The 5,543-nt window shown below is 36.6% G+C and overlaps 1 pseudogene; it reads right to left on the reverse strand.

Annotated features, from left to right (window-relative positions):
- Positions 1–2,774: 2,774 nt before the first annotated feature.
- Positions 2,775–4,367, reverse strand: LOC101573269 (annotated as a pseudogene).
- Positions 4,368–5,543: the final 1,176 nt, after the last annotated feature.

A 5,543-nucleotide genomic window follows, 5' to 3' on the forward strand; every position in this document is an offset into this window, starting at 1 on the left:
ATAGTGAGGTTAAGCTTAACAGCCTAAGTTGTATGGTAATAACAATAAGCTTGTCTTCTGGATGGTTAACAACCTAAGTTTGCAGACCAAAATTAGATGAAAAGGAGGGCCTCAAGGAAAGCCAACATTTTGGCTCTAGCCTTCCAAGGTCAATTAAGACTCAGGACATATGAGAACTTGTACTGTAACTTCATGTAACTCAGCAGTGTCCCAAATTTTCTGATCAAGGAGATTATAGGGCCAAAGAGGACAGTGATCAATGATGAAAGTGTGCCTAAGGAGAGTCACATGGAGAGAAAACTTTCTCTCAGGCTTTCACAGAGAGCACATTGGCCAAGCAATGGCCGTGATTTGTCCACATGACTGACACTGACAAACATTCTGAGGTAAAGGATCTCACAATAAATCCTGAGGCGATTTCACTGACCTTATCAGATCCAAAAGCTACAACTCTTGTTGAATAGGACCTGCTTTACCTTGGTCTTAACAGCCCAGCAGAAAAGTATAAAAATAAAATATAAGAGGTAAAGCCATGCTGTTATGTTGATCTGTAGGGGACTCAGGTCAACAATTTCTGACATTGCCAGTAAAGTGGAAGACCCAATACTAGTATGGACTGCTGAACTTTTTGGATTATTTTGCTGAGTTAACACACGTATAATATTCAAATAATGGAATTTAACAAAAAACGGGTATACAGATGAATGTCCATTTTGTATTTGTGTATTCAAAGTGGTTAGGATATATAGTTACATTCTCTTAAAGAATAGAGTGATTTGTTCTAATTGTGTTTGTAGATAGGATATCATGTCTGCATCTTCTACAGCAATTAACCACTGGGAAGAATGTATATAATGTGTTAATTATTGAAACTGTCCTACCAATTTGATTTGAAACTGTCTCATTGCTATTTGTTTATCAATAAAATTATGGAAAAAATTTTAAAAATAAAAAAAGAAGTTATGGTTTTTACTCTAACATTTCTTTTTCATCTGCTATCAGCAGAATATTTGTTTTCATTGCTTCCATTTCTGTAATCATTTGATTATTGCCTTTATTGACGATCACATCATTTTGAGCTTTATGTTCTTTGCTTTTTGGTTGGTCTAATGCTTCTATCATGTATTACTTTTTCAAAGAAAGCTGATGCACCTCTTCTAGCATTTTATTTTGAGCTTGGAGAATGTTTTATTTACCATTTTTTACATTCTTTAAAATGATCTTTACTATGTTCTGTTTTAATTAACTTGGACTGAATAGCTCTTTTCTTAACCACATTCTTAAGTTGTTTTTCATATGCCTCAATTTTCTGTATGAAAGTGTGCATAGTCAAGATAAAAGGTTGCCAACAAACAACCACTAGGAAGGCAGTGTGCAATGTGTTAATAATTAAAACTGTCCTACCAGTTTGATTTGAAACTGTCTCATTGCTATTTATTTCTCAATAAAATTATGGAAAAAATGAGGTATATAAAGTAAAGTCATATTAATATGCTGATCTGTGAAAAGCTCAAGTCAACAACTTCTGTGGATAACCCACTACTACTGTGGACTGCTGGACTGTGTTGGATTGTTTTGCTGAATTCACGCACCTATAGTATTTAGATGCCAATAGAATATCCATCTCTGACAGGACTAAACAAAAAAAGGGGATACAAAGGAAGGACCATTTGTATCTGTATATGCAGAATAGTTAGGATACTTATATAGCTACTTTTGCTTAATTCAATGAGAAGAAAGATTTGTACTAATAGTGTTTGGACAGGATATCCTGTCTGCATCTTGTACTATGGATAATCACCAAGAAAATAACAACGTAAAATGTATTAATTATTGAACTGTCCTATTAATCGGTTTTGAAACTGTATTATCGCTATTTATTTCTCAATAAAATAAATTTTTAAAAAATAAGAGGCTTCATTTTGGTTTTAATGATTAGATTCTCATTCTCTATCTCTGCTACTTTTTCCTGTATCTGCATAGAATTCTCTTAGGTAATTTTATAAGTACTGAACTTCTGCAGCATACTGCTCATTAATAATTGAATTCGGATAGTTTCTCATTTTCAAGAAGTACTGGTCCTTGTTTTACTACAAAATGTTGAAATTCCTGGTCTTTTATTTCACATTTTGTTTGGTCAAGGGAAAATTGTGTATGTCTTGGAACTCTATGTATCAGTAGTGTTTCAGTGGTAGGGATATCTTTATATTTTTTTCATTCATTTTACCCAAGTGCATTTTACTCTGAGTTTTTTTAACATTTCCTAAAAAATACATAGATTTTTGGGGGCAGAGAGATAACTCAGAGGCATAAGCACTGACATGGCAAGCACAAGGACCCAAGTTCAATCCCTGGTCCCACATACCCTGAGGTCTGCCTGGGCATGCCATCTCGGCCCTGGATGTGGGTTCCCACATTGTGGCCCTGGTACTGGGCATGGTGGTGCACACCCGTAATCCCAGCACTTGGGAGTTGAGCCAGGAGGATCTCTACAAGTTCAAGACCAGCTCGGAGGCTGCAAGTGAGCACAAGCCTAGTCTGAACTGCATAGTGAGACCCTGTCTGAAAAAACAAAACAGTGCATGGATTATTAATACTGTTTGCCTAAGTGGGAGTAATTTGTTTACTAATGCTTCTAATTCTGTAATTATCTTCAATTTTATATCTCCATTTAAATTGTCACTTATGATTTTTATTTAATAAAATTAATTTTTCCTTCTCAATGAGGGAAAGCTCAAATTTATCATTATTTTATTATTCTTTCAAAATTGGCTTTATTCTTCTTTGACCCAACAGATCTTGCCATTTCCTCCAAGCCATGTGGTTCCACTGGCCACAAGCTGAAGGGCTTTAGGAAATATTTTGAGTTCTTCTACTTTTACTTTTTCAGACCAAGTTGTAACAGTGTCATATCTCTTCACAGGAACAGCTTTTCATAAAATAATTTGTCCACATCTACATCTTTAGCTACAAAGTGCACAGTACACCCAGTGATTGTGATTCCAGCTTCCAGGACTTGTTCATGAGCATTCGAAACCTTAAAAGAAGGCAGCAGGGATGGGTGGATATTGAGCATTTTCCCATCCCATTTTCTAACAAAGGGGCCAGACAGAATTCTCATGAATCCTGCAAGACAGACTATATATGTGGAGAACTCATATGTTTAATCCAGGCAATGCAGCTTTGTTGGAAGTGAGGACAACAATGTGAGCAGAGCTGTTTAGATCGCTGTTTAGATCTTTAGTACTGTCTATAAGTGCTTAGAGATTCAGTCCTGTTCCGTGTATCAAGAGAGCCACTCTTGCCTTTTAAGGTTGGGCAGGAAAATGCGATTCACCAACACTGAATGCTTTGTCTGAACCTATTTGTCTGCATGTTTTCAATGAGATTCTTGACTTTCACCTGTGGGAAACCTTCAGGGCGGGCAACCACACTGCCAGTTACCCAGGCCTCCTCTTGGCACTGTTGAATATCTCAGTATTTGCTCTGCTTAATCTTTTGAAACAATGAGGGCAGCTCCAACTCCACAGTTAAATTTTCTGGCCATTTTTTCTTCAGAGAGCTGTCCTTCCTGCTGTAGCCATGAGAAGATCCTGGGGATCCTCCAGGTGCAGGCATCTAAATCCACTCCAATTTTCCTAGGGAAGACTCTGTGAATGTTTTTGAGCAATCCTCCACCAGTAATATGGGCAAAAGCCTTGACACGTCCTGATCGTCTGACAAGTAACAGCAAGCGGCTGTAGATTCTGGTTGGAGTTAGAAGCAAGGCTCCTAGAGTCTGGTCACCACAATGAACAGGTGTTAAGAGGAGTATTCCAGTGAAGATTGTGCTACAATTTTCCTCACAAGGCTAAAGCCATTGCTGCAGAGACCAGAAGAGGCTATCCCAGCAGTGACATCCTCTTCCAAGATCTGCTCCAGGTGAGGGCATTTCTGATCCTGCTCCACGGCGCACACAGCTAAGCCTTCTAGGTCATACTCCCTAGGAGGGTACATGTCTGCAGCCTCACCTCCTAAGAGAGTACATTCGGCTTGCTTACAAGCCTCAGTGACTCCAGCAACAGCAACTTCTGTAGTACTGAGGTGAAGTTTTCCACAGGAAACATAGTCAAGGAAGAAGAGGTGCTCTGCTCCTTGTGCCAGAATATCATTCACCTACATTGCAACTAAATCTTTCCAGAGGCCAGAAGAGGATCTTAGAAACCAGCAGCTTTCAAATCAAACTGACCGGCAAAACCTTGAAGATTAACATCACAGCAAGGTCTTCATGTAGCTTTTGCTAAAGGCTGAATTTTCTTAACCAGCATATTTCCAGCTTCAGTGTCTACCCTAGAGTCCTTATAAATCAAGTTCCTAAAGAATCTCATTATTTTAAATATTTATTTCTGTTTAAAAGTTTGTAGTTAATTTGTATGTGTCAATTCACTATTGTGTGATTTTTAAAGCTCTTCCTTCATTTATTTGACATAGTGCCAAATATCACCTAAATGTGATCCCCCAATCATCCCAAGGCACAGTAATTTTAAATTTATTGAGAATTGCCATACTGTTCAGAGACATCACATTTTGAGGTACTATAAGCAGAAAACTGTAAACATTGTTATAATTTATCAGTATATCAGACTTCTCTGAATTGTTTATAACTATATTTAAAGCTGAATTATCTGTGAAAGGTCTTAAATTCTCAAGAATTACGTATCTTTGAAATGTGTCTGAGATGGAATATTTCTGTTTTGAGAGAGAATGTTAACATTATCGTTACTGAATTTCTCTCCCATTGAAAAAAATGTCTTGGAATCTTCAAAATGCTGAATTTTTTTCATAGAAAGGACTTCTTATTGCTTCTCTGTAGGACCTTTTAAGGTTTTCATGATGAGGATTTCATTATTTTCATCTCTGATACTCCATCCTTCCAAACCCTCTACAGTTTGTGTGCCAAATAATAGATTTTTTTCTCAGCTAATTTGAGGACTTTCTACTTCAATAATACTTTCATTCAGCATTTTGGTGATTTCAGATTGTACCGTAGTAACATTCTTCAAAGTCTGTATTCAAAGATCCTGAAATGACTCCAACTGATGTTGAAAGACTTTCAATGATGATTTTGACTGGATTGATTTTCTTATTCTGATATGTAGTTTTTATGTTATTTCACTTAATTTAAAATTTCTAATTTTCATGACAGGTCTACAGTAACAACAGATGATCTAGGAAAATACATTTTTCAACATAAATGCTTTCAGTAAGTGTCAAAAAATAAGTATCTAATGTAAATTATGTAGGGGTTAAGGATAAGGTTGATATGAGCCAAGCATGGATTAACTTCACAGGGACTGACTCTAGTGTAATCATTTCTTTCCTTACAATTGAAATGAGGGGAAATGGTATTTCTAATGTCATTGGTCAACAGACCAAAGGGAATATCTATGCTCTCAGGAAGAGATACAATCATGCAGGCTTATAGTAACTTTTATAATTTCATGTAATATAAACATACAATAAAAACCAAAACAATGAGCCTTAGGATGGAAAGAAATATGAAT

This window comes from Octodon degus, unplaced genomic scaffold, assembly GCF_000260255.1.
Source record: "Octodon degus isolate 3935 unplaced genomic scaffold, OctDeg1.0 scaffold00150, whole genome shotgun sequence".
In the NCBI taxonomy this organism is placed as follows: Eukaryota; Metazoa; Chordata; class Mammalia; order Rodentia; family Octodontidae; genus Octodon; species Octodon degus.